This window comes from Corvus hawaiiensis, chromosome 4 (assembly GCF_020740725.1).
Source record: "Corvus hawaiiensis isolate bCorHaw1 chromosome 4, bCorHaw1.pri.cur, whole genome shotgun sequence".
Classification (NCBI taxonomy): Eukaryota; Metazoa; Chordata; class Aves; order Passeriformes; family Corvidae; genus Corvus; species Corvus hawaiiensis.
Window position 1 is genome coordinate 2,280,647 of NC_063216.1, and position 24,815 is coordinate 2,305,461.

At 44.3% G+C, this 24,815-nt stretch overlaps 1 protein-coding gene across 4 annotated transcripts in view; it reads right to left on the bottom strand.

Annotated features, from left to right (window-relative positions):
- Positions 1-24,291, bottom strand: part of MICAL3 (microtubule associated monooxygenase, calponin and LIM domain containing 3) — a 162,967-nt gene extending 138,676 nt beyond the window's left edge. For all 4 annotated transcript variants that reach the window (XM_048301418.1, XM_048301417.1, XM_048301415.1 and 1 more), the window contains exon 1: positions 24,034-24,291. The gene's annotated coding sequence lies outside the window, so the exon portion shown is untranslated. The remainder of the gene's footprint in view (positions 1-24,033) is intronic.
- Positions 24,292-24,815: the final 524 nt, after the last annotated feature.

Consider the following 24,815-nt stretch of genomic DNA (forward strand, 5'->3'; position numbering starts at 1 on the left):
GCCTCTGCTTCTGTTTCATAGGAGAAAAACAGCACTGCAATAAATGCAGGTTTGTGAGAGGAAAAGCTCTCCCCAGCTGTCAAGTCTGAACTCCATAGGCAGAAGCGTTTCTAGAAACCAGACTGCATGCATGCCCTAGTAACTACTGCACTTGTTCAAATCCCGTGTGTTCTCCTGTTCTAGTAAAGTTTATAAATGTCTTTTCAGCACAAGAGAAAAGCAGCCACGCGAACAGAAAATCTGAACATGACACACTGTCAAGCTGACAAAAATAACACTGAAATTTCCCTCGCTCTGTTAGCATAGCACACACTTGAGTAGAAACCTGTAAGCAGTAAAGCATTTTCAAGAAAAAACCAGTGAAGATAAGGGCATTTCTTCCATCTGCCAAAACAAATCTCCACTGCTTAGCCATAACACAAGTAGTGAGCATAAACCTGGAAAAGAGCAAAGAAATTAGAGTTCAAACCGTAACTGTTGCTGCAGATACACAAACAGATAAAAAACAACTAAAAAATTCTATTAATGCAAACTGCAAGCATTGGATAGTGCTGCTCTAGACTCAATGCAACAATAGTAGGAGATAGAAGTATCTTGCCTTTTTCAGTCAAAATATACAAAACACGAACACACCATGAACCCTAACCATCTTCCAAGTAGCTGCTCTTCCTTTTTCACCTCTACTAAAAGCTCCAAAGCCAAAGGTGTTTCAGTAAGAATTCAGCAGAGCCCTTTCCTCTCACAGTTCAGATGCAAACTTCTGCTTCCCACCACCAGAAAACTGGCATCTACTGCAAAAGCACAAAGTAAATGATTCACTTCTCTCTGATAACCACGCAGCAGATTGTTGCTACAACTACAACAGACCAGAAGAGAACTGGGAAAACGTGGCTTTTACTTGTCCTTAACCAGAGATCTGGAATGCATATGGGAGCTGAAGACACAGCTCAATCACAGAATAAATACCACCTAGGCTTCCAGTCAGGCCTTGTAGTTCCAGCTTAGATGTATGAGCTCTGCTCCAACCGCCAAGGAGGGGATTTCTGTCTTTAGGAGAGAACTTACAACAGCACAGGTTAATATCAGCCAGGGCACACAGTCTCATTATTATTATTATTTTTACTACTGCTGTTTACCAACAAAAACCCAAGTTGTGCCTTCATATCCAGCAAGTCAGCCATTCAAAAAATCCTGCTTGGACTCTGTGAATGTATCTCAGATGAGGCTGTGAAAGAAGTATCAGATCAGGCAAAGGAGCAAGCCATTTGCTCATTTAAGTGTTTTAAAATCAGAACTGAGCCAAAAAAAGCAACCATACACACTTTCTTCAGATGGCAAACAACACACACTCACATTATGCTCTTAAATAAAAGAAAATAGTCTAGGGGTTGTTTGAATTTCTTTTCAAGCAGCATCACCAGTGACAATACTGGTCTAGGAACCATTCACTGATTATCCTTCTACAAAACCAAAGTGAGGGCTTCTACATATCATATACAGGAGAACCTCCCACTCATCTGGAAGTGTTAAATACAGTCGTAAAATCTGGACTCCTTCAAAAGTCCGATAAAAATACAAGTCAGGTTTACTCTAGTGAATGATCCAGCATAAAAAGACAGAAGCCCCATAAGGCTGCTGGGCTCATATCCCTTCTGAGGGCAGCAAGACTAATTTCATTTTTTTCCTTTTTACTGTTATTTCATCCTTCTTAGCATGCCAAGCAGGAGCAGGAAGAATTCCACGAGTTCCCATACATTAGCCCTGGCAAACTGAGCCACCTCTTTTCCATCAGTTAACTAGAAACACACAAGGAAAGGTCTCTGAGACACTACCTGACAACTTGTGAAATTCATTTCCATAAATTAATTTACAAGCAAATAACTCGGTGTGACCAGGAATTAAAACAAACACAACAACAACAAAAAAAAGGCACACAGGAACAAGCAGGGAAGAAACAATCTGCAGTCAGACTGGCCGATATTAAAAAAGCACACCCGAGGGCATAGTGATTTCCAGGGAGGAAATCCACCCACTGGCAAACATCAGAACTAGATGGAGCACATGCTCTCATGCCAGAAGCAGAAGGTAACATAACTCCAATATGAACAAGTGCTTCACTCACTGCATATTGATCCTCAAATATCAACTGCAATTCAGTTCAAGTCTGTAACTCCTGTTATTGGACTATTTATTCACCAGTTTTCACTGTATGCTCATGCATTCATTTTTCCTGCCTCCATTTTTTTTTTTCACCTGTTGTAGCAGGACACCTTGAGAAAGCACCACAGGGTATGACTGTTGCCAGAACCAGAACAATACCAAAAATTGTTGTACTGTGCATTTCAGCGCAGCTCCCAGGACTGGCCAAGTTATATGAAATTCAGGCACTGATTAGTCATATAGTCTACATGTTTTTTTAAAGGCAGTAGTAGGGATGCTTGCAGGGAAGAACCCAAATTTAGTCCATACTCAAGGTCTGTGTCAATACATTGACAAAGCCACTACACAGCCATAAACACCATTTATTTCTTGGTTTTCTGAAAAAGAACACTTAATGTTACAAAATTACAAAAGGCCCTGGTTAATTAACTCAGGACTGCCCTGAGGAACAGAAGGCTTGAACAATAGAAACCTTCAGACAAAAAATGATAAAATACACACTGAAGCAACAGTTTAAAAAAAGATACTGTGAATGCTAAAAGATACTGTGAATGCTCCACTAGGCCAGTCCTCTGAAAAGGTCAAACACCTTCTAAAAACAAGAGTACAAAGAAAGAGACCATAACAGAGCAGAACACTGTATTCTTACTTTTCAAGTTATCTAGACTGCAGTAAAATAACAGAATTTATTTGTGCTCCCTCCTATGAATCAGGACTCTTTCAACACTTAAATCAGAATGATAATACCACCAACAAATATTTCAGAATCAAATACTGGAGGCTCTTGCTATATATGATTTTGTGAAAGGAACAGAAGTAGTTCATGGGGCACCATCAAGTGTGACAGACATTTCAGAAACACTAGAGGTGTCAAGGAAAGGCTTCAGGAACAACACTGTAGGTAGACAAATAAAACACACCATCCACTTCAGAAACAAACATTCTTGTGACTAACCCCCAAATTTTAGCAGGTCGGATTTTATAATGTATCTGTAAATCACCAATCTCTTAAAAACAAGCAAGCACAGAAGGGAGAGCCATCTTTGTCACAGAAGGGGCTCAATGCACACATCCCTAGAAAGAACTCCCAGCATGCAGTCCAAGGAAACTGCCAACTTCCCTGCCAGCCACCCAAATTTTAAATTGCACAGTATATTAAAAAGGGTTTCCAGTTCACTTGAACAGCATTCACTTTCCCACAAGCAGCATTACCAGATTTGCCTACTTGGGGATGTAAACAGTAGTTCCCACTCAAAAAAGTCACCAGAGAAAGGAAGTACAATTAATATTTTCAGCAAGGGATAGTTATGCTTTAAAAAAAACCCCTAGGGTTCATGACTCTTTTGGGAAGGGACGAGAGGGTAGAAATTTTTATTTTGCTTTTTAATACTGTTCTACAAGTAGGCATTTGGACACACTGTATGTGCCAAGTGGCACAATTACAAGCTATCACAACTTTCCCAGGCCTGCATGTATTCACACCCACACTGGTATCTCGCAAGTCCATACCCCTATGTAAAAAGAGATGTAGGACTTCATTCGTACATGTATAAATATTCATTAGTTGCTATTTGTGCCCACAAACACACATATCACATCTGCAAGATAGCAAAAGGTTCCCTCTTCCTGTTCCTGGGATCAGTATATTAAGAGCCCTAGGTTCTTCTCCTAGCTGTGTCTGTGTTCATGAAGGTCAACTCCAGAACAAGAATGCTGCATTTCATTTATCTCCCTTCAGAAACTGAGGGGACAAAGCCTATTACCTGTTTGGTTAAAGGGCAGGAACACCTAGAGATGAAAGAATTTCAGTGTAATGTTAGATCAATAGTATTTTCACCACTTGAAAAGGTAAAGCTGCTTTCCTAGATAAGGACAGACTACAGACAGAAACCCTGCCATGCTGCAAATGCCTAATCTCACCTAGAGAGCAAAGTACAGGAGAAAGGCAGAAAAGCAGCCATTAATATCACACTCCTGAGTAGTACGGAGTAGGTACAGCATGGAGTCTACCTGGCTCGTGTGCAGGTGAAACAGGAAAGCAAGCTGGGTCCTTCCTCTCCAGTTTTGCTTCCTTTCAATTTCTCTTTAGGTGTTGTAAAGCTTAGTAACATTCAGACCCATCAGGGTTAGAACCTCTGATTTTTCTCCAGAATTTGTTTAAAGACTGCACTGACTCCACCTGGTTTACGCTCCTCCTTCACAAAGCAGGCAGGGCATCTTATTTCAAGTTGCTTTGCAGAGACACAAGAAACTCCATTCCTGAGGGTGGCTGCTCATCTTCGAGCAGTGAGACAGGTCACCTCCCTTCATTCTCTGAGTACAGCCAGGATTTAAGTCAATTCCATTCCAATGCCTCACATAAGTCCTGGCATAATCTGCCCTCCTTTTTACATGAAATCAGCATCCCAAGGCCCCACTACGGTAAAAGGTACCCTCCTGAATCAGTGCCAAACCCTTTAAAGGAATCATAAAAGAGGCACTACATGGCAAGACATCTCAGCCTAACACAAATAGGTACTTAAATACCCACCTGAAAACTAACTTTACAAAAAAACCCCACATACAAACAGCTTTTTAGGGTTCCAACATTTCACCAGGCTGCTCTTAATCACCAATTAACAGGAGAATGCAGTCATGTTTTCAGTTATTAAAAGCTTCATTTTTTTTCCCCACATATTCAGTAGTAATTAAGAATGAGCAAGTAGCATATATTTTGCTAGTAAAAATATTACGAGGCCATGTACAGGAAGAGGCAAATTTTACTATAAAAACAGTTGGTACAGGCAGAAGTGACAACATTCACAAGTGCCCAAGCACACCTGAAGCAGTTGGCAGAGCTAAGAGGAAAAGCAGACAGTAGCTAACAGAAAACTACATTAAGTACTGCTCCTTTTGATTCTCATCTGGGGCCCTGGAGACACAGAACAGTCAGAATATGAGCCTAGGAACCAAAACCCTGCATGGGAAAGGAATAATGGTCCAATAGAAATGGTGATTTTATGGCACCTCATCCAATCACTACATGTATTTTCTCTCCTTTATTAATTTGCATCTCTTGCCTCTTTCTTTCATAAAAGCTTGTAATACTTCTCTCGGAACATTCCTCCCTATGTCCTCCCAAATACACATATCAACAACTTTTCCTTGTCATTCACCACTAAATCCTCCTCCCTGACTAGCAATGCCATCATGGCAGTTATGGATCCCACAGTAAACCCACCCTGTTTCACCATCTTTTATTCCAACGAGGCTATTTTTAAACCCGGATCAGTTTCCTGATAAGACTCTGTGTGCTCTCAGACAGCTGTGCTGTGTGACAAGAGCAGGCAAAGAGGACACAGAACCCCAGGATTTAAAAACCAAGCAACTGAAGGGCAGGGGCCCTACCCAAGACATTCCTAAAAATCCTGTAATTGTTTTTCCTTTTGTATTTAGTTTTAGTGATGGCTTCTGTTGTTTGAGATCTGAAGAACCTGAGGGCCTTAAGGCTTGTCTACTGAAAAAGAATGCACTTCACTGCACAATGTAGTCATAGGAAAGCTGCATCTAAAGCCTGCTTAGAAAACAATGAACAATTGTCTTGATTTAGTATCTTCAGATCTGTAACTCCACTACTATCAATATTTAAACCAAGGGTAAAAAACAACTTCTCACAGCAAGCACTACATACTCACTTTATCCCAATGGCTCTGCAGCAACAAAGCTTAGCTAAGAAAAGTCCTGGTTCTAATACTGCTGCCATATCAGAAAAAGCAGGAAAATCGTTATATAAAGGAAAAGCAGAAGTCAAACAAGAAAGGAATTTTGTTTGTTTGTTTCTAGAGTTGCCTTTTTATTTAAGAAAACACAATGGAAAGCATAAAAACCTCAGAAGAATGAAGCAGACAACAGTGCCCTAAGGGAAAGAGAAAGAACACAGATGCTGTGCTCTAACAGCAGACAAGAGCTATTGGACTGTAGATCACCGAGTGCTGCAGAACCAAAGCCCCCCAAACCCAGAAGTATATATTTATGATTATATCTGGGCTGTCTTCTTAACAGCTGCCATGCTACAGCACACCTGCTAAGCGCCTATTTCGTTCTGTCTGTGGGGTTTCCTAAGTTAATTTAACACTCACAAAAGAGAGTCAGCACATCTTGCAGGAGCCTGGAGATAGCAGCATTTACAAGATCACATACAAAGGTGACAAGCAGCAGCTATTACACTTCCATTGGAAAATCAAAATAGATCTCTGAACAAATGCAGGACATTTAAACTGCTTATCCCCCTAACAAAAGGGCCTCCCAGAAAATATTTTCCTAAATACCAGTCACACATGGATTGTTTCACTAGAGCACACATTCAAGGTCACTCAACCCCCCAAATCCTACTTTTTCAGCTAGCTGTTTTCTGTGGATCCTCAGACACAGGACCCTTGAAAGCTTTTTCTCTCTTCATAGCATCCTGTCCAAGCCCTAGCAAAGCCTGCTACATTTTCATTTTGCGGACTCCAGCATTAAGCAATGTTTCGTCCTACATTTACCCAAATTCTCTCTAACAGCAGGGCTATTTCATGGATTCCCCCAGCAGCCCTGCAAAAGCTCATGCCGTGTACCAGATGCTCACTCACCCAGAAGCTCGCAGCCTGCCACCAAGGGGAAAAAAAGGTGGGCAGCAGCTCTTAATTCTTCCGTGTCTGGCTGAAGAGCATTCTCCCTCCTGCGTGCTGCATTCCGTAGAGCCACTGCAGTGCTCAGAGCGGGCAGACTTGCAGGAGCAGCTGGAAAACAGCTGTGCTCTCCTATGCTCAGCAGAGGTGTCCATCCCAGAGCCAGGGTGGTTCCCTCTCAGCGAACCTATCCTCTATAACCCTCTTACTAGAGGGTGGGTCACACTGACAAGTGGCCATTGGAAGGTGGTAACCAGGGCAAGAGAGGACAATAAAGCCAGAAAAATTGCCAGCGTGTGTGTAGGAAGGGAAAAGAATAAGTGGAGCAAATAATGAGTGAAAGAATGGAGTCAGTATGCAAAGAAAATTATTTACTGAACAGACTATTTGTGCTGCTGACCTCAGTCCATTCCTCTCCAAGTTTTAACTCCTTACAGTCTGGGCTTTGCCTGGGAGAGGAGGTCACAGCTCATCTCCCCCACTGCCCTCCCATGAACCATTCTAGGATGCACCCACCAGATCCTGCAGGTGAGGCTCCAGCAACGCACTGCTGTTCTGTTTCACAGCTCTAGGCAGTTCTCACAAATCAGAACACACGTACCAAAAGCCTGGTTGGTCCATCATGTTTTCCTCCCATACCTGGCAAGAAAAGCCCCTCTAAACCCAGAGCTGAAGAGGGTGGCCAGAGTTCATATCACCACCATTTCTAAGACCTTCACAGAAGGTAGCATTTTTCTGCAGCACCTGAATATCATCAGGTTATAGAAAGTCGATGCATGCCAAACATTCTTTTCCACAACAAGGACTGCTGTATGCAAGTTAATCTCACACCCATGACCTTGTTCTTGCCACCTAAAGATTTTCCTGTCATAACAAACTCCACAGACACTGCACACATTTAACTGTGGCATAAGCTCCAATATGTCTCAGCAATTTGTATTTCACACAGCAGCAGCTATGCCATCAAATAGGAATAGTAATGTCTTTTGCATTGCTAGTTGGAGATACAGAACAATACAGTTTTTTATACCTGAAAAAAAAAAGTGTATTAAGTCATTACTGCATTTGAGAACAGGCTCACAGAATTTACTTGGCTCTCAGATGCCCTGATACTTACTAAAGATATTCTTTCCATATTGGAGCCTATGTGATGAAGCATGCAGCAAACCCCATCGATATCATGCAATATGCAATGTAACAACCCAGCATTTAATTCTCAGCACTGGAAACACCTTCTACCCCACACCACTGTAAAGAAACTTTTCTAAATACATAACAAAGCCCCTGACTTTGTAGACAGGTTGAAAGCTGCTCCTGTTCTTCTGTCATCTGTCAAAGGACTCCATTCAGTCAAGTCAGGAATTAACACAGAGCATTTGCAAGTGCCATTGCAGCAAACAAAGCACAATTCTAGTAAATAAGCCAACCTAGCTTCTTAAGCTAAGGCAGCTGTTAGAAGAACCAAGCTCAGCTACCCACTCTTGTGAATCATTTCCTGAATTGCCGTAATTAGCACAGCATTGTAAGGCAATTCATGCTCAAATCCAACAGAAGAAGTCAACGCTCATCTTAATTTACTATGTTAATCTCAAAGCACTTGATTCCTAGTCCATTTCGAGTCCTCCCTTCAAGATGCACCTCTGCTGTGACACCACCAAGAAAAGGAAGAACTGAGACCTGTGTGCAACAGGCACTGGCCTGCTGGGTCACGTCTGACCTGTGCATTTTGAACCTACTTGGCCGTGTCCTTTCCTCTCTTTTCACAACCCTCTTTTTTTACTTTGATGTGTACTTCATGTTTCTGAAATTCTTTGCTTTCTCCAAAGTCTAGAACCAAAGCACTCTGCTCAACAGCTGAATGCACCGGCAAACAGCAACTGTGAGAGAGCATCGTGCCCAGAAATTACCATCACTGCTTGCATGAATGCTAAGAAGAATTCACCACTGTTTCCTACCATCAAAAAGTCTTGACTGCCTGGGCTGTTTCCCTGTATACTGGCTGATCCCTATAGCTTTGTGAAACCTGTTAGCTTCTCTCACGCTTGGAGAGCCAGACTTTTGATATTATAAACCTTGAGCTCATTGAGAGTTTGATGAAGCATAAAATAAGCATACTTTAACAGTCAAATGAACAACAAAGGACCTTTTGTGATAGCTGGAGAGTACAGGAATGGAGCAGCAAAGGAAACAGGACTTAGAAAAAGACAACTATTTAAATGTGGAGGTGACATCTTGCAACTTTTGATTAATCATTTGATTTATCAGTGACATGATATGATTTCAAATGAATACAATAACTTTAATTCTTGTCCTGACACAACCCATGTGAAAACTTTAGATCTAGAGAGAAAATTATATAAAAGTAGAATGGCTACAATGCTGGAGGAATACAACGTGATAAGGAAATATGACCTCTGCAAAAACATTTTCTTTGAATTTTTTTGGCAGAGGGTAAACAGTAAAGTCCCCAGGTTTTTGGCACAAGGAAGGCTTACAGAATGCTTCTCTTTAAAGAAGTAAATTTATTTTTCTTGTGTAATAGTACCTTACTGCTCCATGGGAGCTACAGTTCCAAGGTGACTATCTCAAGATGAAGCTCACCTTAAGATGGCCGAATTCACCACAGGTGAAAACAACTCATCTTTTCATAGCAGAGAATGAAGGACGGTGCACAGCAGCCCCTGAAATAAAACATTTGGGTTTGGCAGTATTTCAGTTTGGGAACGTACACAATTTAAACTAGAGGAGTTCTGAGAAGGGAAAATATGAAGTAAACAAGCCATCTTTAACACAGTTTCAGCCAGCCTTGGAGAACAGAAGATACAAATGTATTTTTTTAATCTAGACTTTCAGAAGATCACTAAACATTTTAATTCCCTCCACCCTAACACTGCAGCATTTTAGAGGACTGTTGCTTCAGTAACTATTTAAAAATAAACTCTCCAGAGAGCACATGGCACTAAAAACAAGCCTCTCCAGACTGATGAGACATCTAGACAATGGTCCAGAAAAGGGCACATTAGCAGAAGAATTCTCCTAAGGAGGAAGCAAACATCTCAAGTGACACTCTGCAAGCAATTTAGCTGGTTTAGATGACAGCTGATACTATACCATTTCTAAATTAGCATTAACCACTTCCCCTCCAAGAAAAGGACGCAGCAAACTGCAAAGCTAACCCAACCCACAGGGCATGTCCTGGACACATTCCTTGTTCCTACTGGCTCATGGCTATTGCTACCAAAATGTGTAAGCAGCCCTACTATCACTGGAAAGTCCACAGCATGTTTAGATTCTGTTTATAAGCAGCAAGACAAATGACACAAGATCTGGAAGAAACCTGAAGTACCTGGAGTGAGGCACTGGCCTCCCAGGCTTACCAGGGAAACTAGACACAAAGGCTAACTCCAAACCAGTCTTCCTTTACAATCAGCACAGCAAGAGGCACAGCTCTAGAGAGTTCTGAATGGGAACCTTGCCTAATTAATGAATTAGTGATTTGGAGTAGGAAAGTGAATCATCAAAAGCACGGCACATTCTCCAAAGCTGTTTACCCTTCCTGACACAGAAAAACTGTATTAGACTTTCTCAAATGGAGCAGAAGCAGAACTCTGTTTATGCCAGATGGAGTACCATATACCATGTACACAGACTGCTATTAAACAAATTACTTTCTGCCACAAAAAGCCTAGTGAAAAATTGCTAGATTTGACTGTTTAAAGCAAGTCTCCCAGGCAAACACCTGCCCCCATTCCTCACGTCTGTGCATATCACCACAGAACAGAGTCTACTGTCCTCCCCTTCATTCCTTCAGTCACATAACCATGATGTTGGGAGTGCTGGAAGACACATCTCAACACAAGATCCAGAATAACCTATCCTATGGGTATCACTGGATGGATATCAATTGGGTTTGTGCTCTTTAACTGGGTTAGAATCAAATTTGCCTTCTGCTTGCCCTTAGATTCAATTCTTTAATGAACCCTGAAAAACAGGTAAGCAAGTGTTAAACGGAGCAAATCACTACAAGCTGCAGCATCTCACAAAATAGAGCAGAGTTTATATTGTCCTTTACACCAGACCCAACAAGACTTCTTAAACAGTTGTGTAAGCCTACACAACATATTTAGAAACACCAAGAGGAAGGCAAAAAGGGGCTCCCGACCATGCTGTTCAACCGGGGCAGTTCCATCAGGGTCATAAAGAGATAGAAATATTAGATAGGATTTGCACGGCCACAAGCACTTTTACTTGCATGGCAGAGATAAGATATGATCCCACAAAAATGCTGCTGTTCTGCCTACGCTTTCAGTGAGAGCTCTCTCCACAGACCCAGAGTAAAGAGATCTCAGGAATCTAAAGGGAGGTCACTGTAAAAGTTATGCTATCCATTGTCACTTCAGTTAAAAAGCTGCTTAGAAGACTAGAAGATTATACCCCAAGACTTCCTCAGACGCGCCACCCAAAGTTCATTCCAAAGCATCTTACAGCCATGACAATAAAAGATATAAAGAAAAGCCTGAAAGAGATTTATTAGAAGCCTTCAATGCATTGCAGTGTCCTCTTCCCTCAACTACATCAGTCCCCAGCAAGCCTCGCCTCACTTCAAAGCACTGCATTTCCAGAGGAATTATTTCCAAACAGAAGGGCAGAGAGCAGTAATACAGAACAATTTTCCTGCTGGCCAAAGAGGAAGTTGATTCTGTAAATGGGCTATTTCCCAGATTTCAATTAAGCTGTGCAATCCTAATGCAGGAAAACGCAGCAAAAGACCCATAATGCAAGACAAATATTCCTGGACTGAGGTTGGAAACAGCACAGAAAACTGCAAGATTCTACCTTTGTTTTGTATCCTACAATAACATTTGAGATCATCAGTCTAAACCAGAACTCCAAAATGTAATATTGAGCAGAACAACAAAACACACCTTTTGCACAGAGACACTTCGCCTCATGGGATGAGCTGACTGCTGGACAAGTGGCTCCAAGGAAAGAAGAGACACATCAAAAAGGCAAAATCACTCAAGGCAGATAAGCAGAGGCCTAATGATTCTACTGCCAAGCTGCTCTGGTTCAGTCAGCTCATGGCGGGTGAGAGCGTTACGAGCTTCTCTGAAGGCAGAAGATGAGGCAGCACCAGAGATCTATGGGACTCTTCTGCATGATGGTTGAAAAGCATCCATCTGCCACTCCTCCTTCAGCATGAACAAAGCAAAGAAATGCCACAACAAGGCTTTACTGAATGCCTCAAAGCAAGTAGCATTACCAGGTGGGGCTACCTGTCAAGTGCTCCACAGCATTTCACTCCAGGTGACAGTAGAAAAGGGCCAAGAAAATTAGCTTGTGTCTGTAGCTGTAGAACCCCAGATAGGAATGATTTTCAGTAAAAATGGTCATTGTTTTGAACAGTTGAATGTCAAGGAGAAATCCAGACAAAGTAAGGGCAGCCTAGACTAGTTTTAACCATGTAGCTAGACACAAAAGATCGTATCTCAAAGACACTGTGGAGAAAGAATGGAAAAGGTTAACATATAACAAGGATAAAGATCTGAGAAGAAAGAGATGACAGAATGAGGGAGATGGGAATGCAGTAAAAGGGTTTTCTTCACAATTTCCATACCTTTCTTCAGTGTCCCTTCTCAAAAATGAAAGGCAGTTTCTCATGTTCTCTATTGCAAAAACAACAGGTTCAGAACAACTGATCTCTATCAGAGCAATCAAGTTTCTGTCTTCAGCAAAAAAACTACGCTGCTACTGCCTACCTTCAGCAGGAAAGTTATGAATTCCCTTAGGAAGTGTGGGATGAAATACATTCCTCTTTCCTGAAGCTGAAATAATTCTATTGTTAATTTACTGCTGTCTAGGAAAAGCAAGAATTTGTATTTCCTTTCTTAGCCTTACTGAATATTTTTGAATGGAGTAAATTTCAGTATCTAAAAAAAAAAAGAAAGAAAAACATCCTTCAGTTTCCTCTTGCTACCAAGGCAAATAACTGCTGCTTGACTGAACTTTCAAAGGAGAAGAAAAAAGGAGGGGCCTCAGAACAGAGGCTGCCCACACAGGTGAGCAACCTCCCCTTCCTTAAATTGTTTCCCATATCTGGGCACTCCATTTCTATCACAAGCCACTCCATACATAAGAGTATCCCAGTGCCTTTTCAAACCAAGATGCAACACAGGCAGAATGAGAAGAGCCATGTCTGTCTACTGTTAACGCAAAGAAACCAAATGCTGTTAGAGCATTATCAATGCATTAATCCATACTCCAACTACCTCAACATTAGAAGGAATCCACAGGGACAGACAACAAATAATTCGTTGAAATTGAATTCATCGTGTGCCCCAAACACTCAGCTGAAATCCAAATGTTTTCACACCATTCACAAACACCATCTATGTGTCTATGTTCCTGGGTTTTCCTACATGCACTTTTCCCTTTCTCCCTCTCCCTTGTGCAATTACAATGTGAGATGCCATTCAGCTGGGGGAGGGAGGAGAAGAAAAGGAAGGAAAGGGTGGTGAGTTGATGTTCCTATGCTAGCTTACCTCTTGCTCTATCTCCACGGTTTTGGGCTCCCCTCCTAGTAAACAAACAGCACCTGCCTCTTGTACCCTATCACATCATTTCCAAACACCAGCACCAACACCGGCTCGGTATCGCTGCTACTTTATTTCCACCTCTCTAATTATGAGCAGCATCCCTGGAGCCGACATCGCAGTTACATCCTGCTATAGTCTGCAAGGGTCAGGGCAGGTCTAGGCTCCAGTGCTGCTGGGAGACCTAAGAGAAGACCTGAGAACAAGCATAGCTCCCCCCAAGGGAGCTCATGTAAAATCCCCCATCCTTGGGCTGACCAGCGGGAACTGTTCCCTCCTCCCTTTTTTGGATGAAAGATGAGATTATCATTAGGATCTGCTGCAGTAAAAGCACTCGCCCAGGAAACCTCTCAGGGACCACATCCACATCAGGGGTATCTCAGCAACACAGTACCCAGGGAAAGCTGCCCTTAGCACCGTGTAATAGCACCACACATGTGTAAGAGCAGCCCGCAAGGCCAGTGTGTGCTTTGCTCCTGTGTGAGGACCCTGCACACAGCAGGGCAGCCACAGCTGCGCTGAGTTGGTGGCGTTTCTTCTTACTCCAGGTTGTTAAGACATAGATCAACTGGCAGAGAAAAGATTCCTGAAACATCAGACTGCAACAGCACATACAGGCTCTGCTGTTGCTCTCGTGGGCACTTTCCCGTGACACAGTCAGAGTGGAAGTTTCCTGCCTCTGCCAAGGACAGACAGCAGCAGCACAGACAGTTCTCCCTTCACCTGGAGCTACCCTGAGCACCACTCTGGGATTACACCAGCAGGACAGCCCCTGTGTTTGCAAAAGAGAAAAAACCCTAATCCATTCATGGATTACTTAAGTGACTGAGAAGTCATTTTGAAATCCTGCAAGAAAAGAGGAACACATCCAAGTAAGGACCAGTTCTGCCTCAGCTTTCTCCAACAAGTGTCATCAGCTCTGCATTACCATGTGTACAACAGTAATTCTCGTTCACTCAGGGCAAAGTAACAGTGCTGGAGCCTTTATCAAGCAACCTGCACCTGCAAAATAACTGAGATTTCTCATGTGAGGCATGTTTGCAGGATATTTGAAACCCAGAGAGGGAAGAAAGCTCAGAACAAAATGTCATCCTGACCTCAACCAGCTGTGTTTAGGTTTAGACCAGGAATATACAGTTACATACTATTTACAGATCCTTTCTTAATACACGAGATAGTCAGAAACAGGATTTGTATTCAAATTTATTGAGTATTGAAACTGAGATACATGTAGTTCAGCAGCAGCATAACTATTAGTTATTTCTTCTGCACAAATACTTAGAAATAACTGGTAAAAGAAAAATATTTATGGTTGTCCTTAAGAGGAGTTCCCTGTCCATTAATTTAATAATTACAGCATTACCAACATCACCAATTAGCTGTAAGGTGTGCCTTCCAATTGTAATTTAAGACATGAATGAATACAAGTCCAGCACACCTAGTTAAGCCATCTACTTACACACAAGTATTTTAACAAGCTAAATACAAACATATCTCTTTTATTAACTGTAGTGTGACTTTTGCAGCTGCAGACGAATGTGCAGTGGACTTTTGGCTGGTTTAAAGGGGCACTGCCAACTTAAATCTAACTCTAAATCTAGTTTTGTCTAAGTAAGCTTTCACAGACTCTCAGACCAGCAGAAATATTCCCATGATTGAAGAATTTAATTCCCATGCAGTGAGTTATTTTTACTGAAAATCCTTGCAGTGCAACCAACCCAAATATAAGTACTGAAAATGTGACAGTGAGAAATAAATAGAATAAGTACATTATAAAAAAATACAGAAAGAAGTATTAGCATAACTATTGGTAAGAGTAGTCTATTTCAAGTAAGTGCATAGTCACACAAAGAAAATCTTGTTTATTAGATTCTTCAAAGCTCAGTTACCTTGTATATTTCAAAGTTTCTAGCTAAAAGGAGCCTAATGGATTATCAGTTTCTGTATATCCAACTTGTGCAGTGAGAGGCCATTTATTTGCTCAGCTTGCCGTAAGTCCACTGCACTAGCACAGACAAAGTTCATTGAAAGTGCAGAATAACCAAGAACACCAATTTTGAGTCTAACACTCAAAGATTTCCCATAGATTCTTCATTTTGTTCAACTTTCAAAGCAGCACAACAGGACCAACAAAGGAAGCAGCATTTTTTGCCGGGTCAGACTTAACAGTAACTTTTGCCGAGACGGAGGAATCCTTCCAAGCGCTCTAGAGCACCAACCTTAAATGGATCACTGCACGAGGTAATTGAGGACTCCTTCAGAATATGGAATTAAGTCATTGCAGTGAATGGATAAGCAGGTTTGTATTATTATAGAAGAAGAAAACCTATGTTTAGAAGCAGCTCCCCTTGTTAAGTACTAAACACCATTAAACGCATCTGAGGACAAGAGCCTGCAGAGATTAAGAATGAACCATAACACAATAAATAAAGGAGCACAGGCACACGTATTATAACTCCTCGTAATGAAGTTATCTAGAAGGACAATAAAAAGGCCAAAGGCAAGACGAGCAGCAGCCTGTGTGAGCTGCGGGCGGTCTATGCCATGCCTCACGTAGAGGTGCCGTAAGCTCCGTGTGACGGAAGCACCGGCAGCACTTTATGACCCTGTGGCGGCCACGGCCGCGGTTCACGGGCGGTGCGAGGCACCCGCACGGCGCCCTCGGCGATAAGGCCGAGCTCCAGCAGCAGCGCCCGCCCGGCAGCGCGGGCGGACCCGCCCGGCGCCCGCCGCTCCTCCGCCCGGCCCGGGATCGCCCGGCGCCCCCGGCTGAGCCACCCCACTGCGGCTCGGGGTCCGCCCCGTTCCTGCCCGGCGCCGAGCCGTGTAACCGGGTCACGGAGCCGGCACGGACCGGCGGCGGGGCTCGCGTTCCGCGGCGGTGCCCGCCGCCCCGTGCCAGCCCCGGCCGCTGCCACCGCTCCGAGCGCCGGGGCCGCTCCCCGCGCGGTGCCGAGGCGCGAGGGGCATCCTCCGCCGCTGCCCCCGCCCAACCTGCCGCCCCGCAGCCCTCCCGCCCCGCCGCGGGCACTTGCCTTCGCCTCATGCCGCTGCTCGGGGGCGGCGGAGCGGGGCTGCGGCTGGAGCGGGGCTGGAGCGGGGCTGGAGCGGAGCGGGACCTGCCCGTCCCTGCCCGCCGCGGGAGGGGCGGGAGCGGCGGCGCGCGCGCACCTTGGCAGCTCGCGCTGCCGCTGCCCCGCCCACCGCCCACCGCGCGGGCAAAGCCCCCTGCCCCGCCCGTCCCTTCGAGCGGCGCACCGGGAAAAGGGGAGGGGCGGCGGAGAGCGGCGTCTCCACAGCTGCTGGGCACGCGGTGAAGAGGGGGGACAAGGGGAGGAGAGCGAAGGCAAAGGGAAAGCAACAGGTGTGGCGGAGAACGGGCACTGTCCCCAACTCGGTTCTCCCCCTACAGCCCCTCCGCGCTGCCGCTGCTCCCCCGCCCCCTGTGGCAGTGGTACGCTCCCACTGCTCGAATTGCAACAGGCCGGGCGGGGATTGGCGGAGATCAAAAAAAGGGGCGGGGCGAGGCAGCGACCGTTTAAAGCGCCCCCGGGCGGGGAGGTGTGCGTGCCTCGGGAGCGCGCCCCGCGCCACGGGAGCGCGCCCCGGGACGCGCTGATGGAGCCGAGCGATGGCACCGCAGGAAGCGGCGGGAGGAAGGCGGCAAACAAATCAGATCTAAAAGCGGCCGCAGAGACGCTTGTAAAGTCGTCATGAGAAAAGCCCGAATATATTTGCGGGTCGGGGGCGGCTGGGGAGAAGCTCGCACCGGTGGTCATAGCAGCTCGTCCCGTTTGGATCCCGATGCGCTCGGGAAAAGAAAAGGCTCCTTGCCCCTGCGCTCGGGAAGATGAGCAGCGTTGCAGCAGGTGGATGCTGCTGCCATCATCCTTGTCTCCTGCTAATCAACTCAGCTTGGGAGCCCCAAAATATTGACTAATCCCTCAGGTTGCACCGAGGTGACAGTGCTGGTACTGGCTGGGCAGGGAAATGAGCCAGCCCTGGTCTTCAAGGAAGCACTGAGAGGAGCCCAGAAATGTCCTACTGAAGCCACACAGCCTTCCAACCCTCCCTTAAGAGAAGTTTTGATCTCCATAGCATATTAGAGATTTTGGCATGAAAAGCAGTCGGGTATTGTAATAACACACGATAAAACACCAAGCAGATATCATTCATAAGAGATGTATAAAATGAGTTAATGATATAGCTGAGCAAATTCTTACTACAGTATGACAAATATCAGCCAGAAGTGCACAATTCCCAATTCACTATCTATATCCATGACTGAGAACAGATGGAGGAAAGCCTTTAGCTGATCTAAACTTGGCTCAACCCACCCTGTTTACTGATGGAGTTTCCATGAGCAGAGAAATTAGAGCTACTGGTTGCAATCACCGCAGAACCTCAGCCTGCTGATTCAGCTTACATGTTGGAAAATCTGGCAAGGACACCTGTCCTTACCTGAGCAGATGCAAAGTCATGCCCATACAAGCACCAAAGGGTGGCAAGGGCTCCGGACAGGGGATATTCCCCCTTGGAAGTCACTAAAGGTCACCGACAGAGCAGCTCTTTGCAGGGGAAGGCAGCAGCTTCCCTTGTCTGTTCAAAACCTGTATCTGCAGGTGCCCTCCTCTGCCAAGATGCAGGTTGGGGGTGTGTTGGTTATTGAAAACTGAAAGCAGACAGAGGAGTGGGTTTACATACAGTGATACAGGAGATGTTTCAAAGTGCTCTCCCAGGGCCCAGCTCGCACAGTGTTTGCACTGGTTACTGGCTGAGCACTCTGAACAGTCAGGAGGAGAGCTGGCAAGCTGAACAGTAATCTTTGTAAAGAGCTAATAAGGACCCAAACAATTCCCATTAGGGAACTGAAGAACCATCTGCACTCTAGCATGAGGCTGCCTATGGCATCCACAGCAAGACTTGTATGTCTTGGCTCGATATTTTGGAATCCAGCACCAGAGAGGCTTAGTCATATGACAGGGTTATTTGCATCATTATGCTGCCGGGTTCCCAGAGAAGTTTTCACAATGCACTGTAAGAGGAAGGGTTTAAACAAGTAGAACTGAAGCAGAAACAAAGGACTGTACTGCCTCTGCATGTCCCTTGTCACCGCGTGCACGTGGTCTGCAGAGTGGGAGGAGGGTGGCAGGCAGTACTGTACAGAACTTTGGGCTAATAAAGCACACTCACAAAAACTGCAACATCAGTACAAAATGGGCTATTTTGCAATATAAAAACAAGCTAAGACAGCTGAAATCCTGCATCGCAGCTTAGTAGAAGCCTGATGTTCCAGGCTGGTGATGTGCAAGGCAAGCCCAGCACTCTATCTCCCCTGAGGATTTTACAGAACTGCTGGTTTGCACTGGACTAGGGAACAGTCACCTCACCCCAGCCAGGCAGTGATTGATTCCCTGTGAATTCGTGCCTGCAGGCACTGTAAAACTGGGTGTTGGCACTCCAGAAGTGACCGCTGGTAAGCAGAGCAGCTGTTGAGGAAGCAGTTCCAAACCAACCCAGGGAAAAGTATTGTGGTTCCAGACTGAGCTTTTTAAAGGAGGTGAGCTGCTACCACTCAAAATAATGTCAGAGTATGGCACAGTGTCCTATTTTCAAAAGTCTATATAGAAAAATAAGGCCTGACTTTTTCATGTATTCTGTTTCTAAGAGGAATTATTGAATGCTTGTAAGGGCCAGGTGCTGCTCCCAGTCAAACAAGGAGTGTAACAAGGAAGGCAAGTTACAGAAGAAAATTCGAGAAAATTTTGGTGTCTCTATAAAATCAAAGCTATTTTCACTGTAAAAATAGCCAAGGAATCTTAAATTCTATTTTGACAACCTTCCAAAGTTCAGGACTTGCCAGGTGCTTGCTCCTGTGGGAATTTGTAATCACTTTAAACCAAGAGCAGCAAATTCCACTGGAAGCATACTGTCCCAGAGCAGTCAGTCCCTACATCTGGAAATAGGAAGTAAAAACACAGCAAGTGGATTTTCAAACGAGGAGGTGATCACCAAATTACAGCGCTGGAAGGGACACTGAGAGGTCATCTAACTCCATCCCTGTGAAAGCATCTCTGTCCCATCTGTTTTACCTCTTAAAGACCTCCCCAGTGTAGGCACCACAATCTTATCCAGGAAAGATGTTCTCTTCTCATGATTCACTCTTTTTGCCTTTAGAAAGTTTCCCCTAACGATCAGCCTGCATCTGTTTTACCATAATTTACATGTACTTCTCATCCTCCCCAATAGAGACAAAGAAAACATTTGTTCCTCTTGCTCCTGCCACAGCCTTTTAGATGCATGAAGATTTCTCATGTCACTTACTACATTCCCCAGAATTAAAACTCCATTTTTTCTCGCCTGTCCTCCTAGTTCAGATTGAGTGAGGCTCTGCTGATCCATGGTGTTCCCCTCTGGAGGCTCTCACTTTAATCCATGTCTTTCCTGAATTTCTCTGTGCAGGAACAGCATACAGCGTGTTCCCAGCTGCAGCCTTATCAGTATGATGCAGAATGGAAGGAGCACTTGGTGTGTCCTGCAATCATCCCTCCTGTTTATACATTTTAGTGTGACTTTTACAGTGACAGAGGATTTTTTTGTTTGTTTTTTGCTTCCCACATACGTGGCAGTATTTGTAAAAGTCAAGGCCACAACATGAAACCAAACTGCCACTGAAGCCCCTGAAATGCTCTCCATTAACAGGAACTCTTTTCTCCTGTCTACAAGTGTTTCTCTTAGAAGTCACTGCATTTGAATTGCCATCTGCTGTAAGCAACTGAATTGGGATCTTGATGAGTTATAGCCTTGTTTTCTCATGCTCACACTTACTTGGACAGCTAAACCCTTTTTTTTTTAATGTAAAAGTAATCTGTGTACGAATGAGCTGCTAAGCACTTCCAAAAGAAGAACTGTTTTCAGAAGAAACTGAAGGACTAGTCTAGTCTACAGAGGTCTTAAAATTTGCTCTCTTCTGCAACTGTTAGCAGGAAGACTTGTCCAATTCTGGAGCACTGACTTCCTAAGCAAGAACACAAGCATTCAATCTGTGGTTCAAATGCAAGGCAGAAGTCACTAAGCATTCTCCTGATGCAAGTGATTATTCACTGCATAGGCATTTGAATAGCTGTAATATTTATGAAATGATGTATTCAACCCCTTCCACCACCTCTGAACACACATGCACACCCTAACCCGGACCGATGTTGTGTGCTGAGGTGGGAGCTGAGTTTCAAATGAATTGCTGGTGGTGTTTGTTTGCAAGAAAACAAATACAAGTCTAATTCACTTGAAAAAAAACTTTCCCTTGGCTCACTAAGTAGAAACTGTAGGTAAAAACTTCTGCAGTTGAAAAGGAAAATGAAAAGCCAGCTTCTCAGGCCAGTGAGTTTTGATCACGTAGATCAACGTTTATAACCCTTCACACTGAAAAGATAAGTGTTCTGATAGGAACTAATAAGGAAGATTTCTCTGGGGCTACATGCAAATCTGCTGAGTGTTCAGTATAGACTTTAGCATTTGGAACTATTTTAAGAATAAGAGAGGCTCTGGGTCTGTGCATACACACTGCAGACAATTTCACTGCTCACAGATTTTGCCAAGCAGTAAAATATAAAGTTGCAGCTGGGTTTGCTGCTATGACTCAGGACCGTGGGCATACGAGAAGCTAAAGAGAAGCAGACAACTTTCACTTCACTATACTGTAACATTTTAAGCAGAATTAACCCAAACCAAAGGCTACACAAGTGCAGAAAACTCTCGCCCAAAATGGTACATTATGCTAAGGGCTGGGAAGAGTAGCCCGGCTGAGTTTCACTTCATGCTTTAGGAACAACACTTCAAGTGTGTAAAGAGGTGTGAGGTCATCCAAAGCAGTCAGACAAGTGCTTGTCAAGGAAGAAAATTTAGATATGCAAGAACACCATACTCAGATGAAGTACTACTAGACTGCTGGCCTACAATTAATACATTAACCAAAAAATCACAAGCACAGCATTTCCTGTACTCAGACAGTCCCCGAGAAGGACCAGAGGGAAGGGATTCAGATGTACCTTGGTGAAATGTAATGGCAGCTCCTGCAAGGTCATCATTGAGGCACTTCATTGGTTCTTCATCTAATTTGGGCTATACAAGTTCCTGACAAGAGCTGCCTGTAAAGCTGAGACTGGTTTACTCCACGTAGCACACATTCAGGTCTGAAAGGCACGTTTACTATTTGGAGTTTGGATTAAGGGAGAGCCTGAGCTATGTTTTCTATGCTTGTTGTTAAAGCAACAGCTTTTTACTCCTTTAATGAAGTGGACAGAGCATCTCCCTTGTGGTGTTGCCTAGAAATAACTGACAGCCCCAAATGTCAAACAGATTTGGAAGTTTCCTTCAAACTTTTAACAATGGCTAGGTTCTCTTTAGCAAAAGGCTGTGTTGTCCTGGTTGAGAAGCTTATTGCTTTACTAGAGCTACTGGGACTGTTCTTTGACAAGCTATAAAAAAGACTCTACCTATGTGCAATCCAAATTCATCCCTGTTTAGAGAAGTATTAATAAAAAGGGAAAAGTAAATCAATGAGGTCACTTTATTGATCTTGAGAACGTGGAACTACTATTAATAAAACATGTTGATGTTGTTTTATGGATAGGTCAAAGTCCTGGTAAGGGTGTGTTTGCCATTCTAATTTTTGTGCAGTTTCATCAACAAAGTATTTGCTATTGCAGTATTGTAGTTATTCATCTCCTGTTTTCCTCCCCCACAGCCAGAACATCTGCTAAACGTTTCTGAATCCGAGCTTGTTGGGATAGGGCCCATTACTTTTCCATATTTATGAACTGTGTGGTACACTGGCACTCATTCAGCAGCCTGCTTCCCAAGGCTCATGCGTGAATGACATCAGCCGCTGTGGGTTTGTGTGCAGGAGATCCACATGTGCAGGGGTCACACAGGGGGCTGCAAATCTGCTGGCGTCCAGAAGTACTTGAACTACCCTGCTGCCCAGGAACAGAACTATCGACTGACATTTGAGTGATGCAGGGATGAGGAAGAGGAACAAGAGGTATTTATGCCGTCCTCTGGAATGGTGATGGAGAGTAATGGGCTAAAATTGAATGAAAAGAGTTGTATCTGACTCCAGAAATATCATCAAAATATTTTTCATTTAGGTCAAAGAGGCCAATAAACAAAAGCTACTATGCTTGTGTTAGTTGTAACAGGCAGGACAAAGCAGAACACAGGACTGGTTCTGGGGATGGAAAAAGGAACACATAATTAATTTCTGACTTCTGTTTTCCCTCTGTAGTAGCCCAGCCTGTCATGCCAACACTCGCACAGGCACAGCTTTATGCTACTTACACGCTGAGGGGAGTGTGCTGTGCTGCTGCTGTGCAGGGCCCTCACACACGTGACTCCCATCACACGAACAGAAGCTCTGCTCACAAGCTGCCCTTGTGTGCCTGGGCTGAGTGGACCTGTCCCTGTTTGCCTTCCCAGCTGCCTTGCAAACAGTGCCTTTCCAAAGTCGAGGATGGAGGATTTTCAAACCTCGTGAGAAACAACGTCCCCCCATCTCTCAGCTGTGAGAGCCCCGAGGACCATTTGTCTGCCTAAATGCATGCCAGCGACAGACCCCAAGCACAATCACAGCCTAATAGTCTTAATGAGATTACAGCTAGAGATGCCCCAGTGCTGCCGTCTGACTAAGGAACAGAACAAGCACCAAATTCATCTGGAGAAAAAAAAAAATCTCCTTGGCTTTCATGTGAGCAGGCTGCAGGTTGATCAGGATTTCAGATCTGTGGTGTACAACCTTTGATTTCTTTTCCTTTATAATTCCCTATAATTTTTTATGTTTTTGCATTGCCTTTTTTTTGCATTGCATTTCTTTACAAAGCAATGTGTTCTTTTCACAGATGTCTTAAGTTTCACTAATATTTTTCAGGACATGATTTAAACCCGATGATCACACTGCTCAGTAACATGACTACATTTATAGATGCCTATTGTTAGCCGTGCTAGATTGATCTCACCCATGGCTACTGTCTGTATGCTTGACTGTGACACCCATGTGCTACGGGGGAACGTGGTGGATCTTTGCCAGTATAATAAGTCCTTTTATCAGCAGTTTATCTGGAGCATCTGTTTGTCTCATCAGAATGAAATTGCTTGTAACTCTATCCTACGCAGGGCAAATACTCTTTCTGCACCTGTTCAAGCACTTGATTTACTTACTGCTTAAATTCTTAATCTCAACAAAAACAAATAAGTCAGCTTGTACAACAAAGACTCGTGAATTAAATGGAAAAGCTGATATAGGAACATATCAGCTGGCTAGAGCATAAAACCTGGTATTAAGGTACAGATTGTGCAGTGCTCACTGCAAACTGCAGATCCTGCCCTGCAGATCTCATCGAGCTTCCTGCAAGAAACCTGCTGCTAAAGGCAAGGCTGCAGCTCCTGCAGGAATTCATGCCTAGGACAAAAAGGCAGTCATAGTGCATCCACGGATTTTGCATGAAGCCTAGAGCTAGCACAAAGGAAAATTCCTCCCCTTAGACACAAGAAACCCCAGAACTTACTAGTCAATGACAAACAATAAATAACATTTGCAGCAGAAGGTAGGAGAGGCTGGCTGGGTCAGTACTCACAGAGCGAGGCTGCGGGAATGACCTTCTTCTCACATGAGTCAACTCCTCCCGACAGGTGCTCACAGCTCGCCCGCCTCTGCAGGGGCAGGCACCTAAATTAGAGCCCCCTGGCCACTCCTCGTGCCCTGCCTCCACACGGGTTTCTCTTTGGAGGGCTCCTACCAGCAGTATTCTCCTTCTCTACGCTCGCGAGGTAAAGCCAAAATTTAAAAGAAATGGGATCTCGGACGCAAATCTCCTTGTGTGAGTCTTTGCCAAAGCATCTCGCCGAGTCTCGAGGAGGCTGTGTGATGATGAGTCTGGCTGCCAAGTCGTCACTGTTGCCACAGTAACGGAGCAGTGGTCCCCTGTGGCTTGCTAAGGGAGCGGCAATGGGAGCACAGAATGGATGCATTGCCTCCTCCTTCGAGGATTCCTCTGACCTGGGTAATCCACACATTTCTTTAAAAAGGCTGTTTTATACAGAAGGTATTTCCCTCACACCCCCCATACACCCCCCTCCCGCCTTGGTTACTCCACTCACAGAGCTCTACAGCATCTTAAATCTCGTTTCTGTGGTATAGGAAAGCTGGCATCACCCCCAGAGAGACGCTGGCTTCCCCTGGGAAATACAATGACTTGTGAAAAGAGGAATAAAGAAACGTTGTTTTGGTAAATATCTGACCATGAGCACACGCTCACCAGTGTTTGAAGAAGTGCTGGGACGGCGCAATATGATCTTGTCTTTGTGAGCAGGTGAATGAGCAGTTGAGACAGCAAGAGGGGATTTCTCTGCCAAGCGT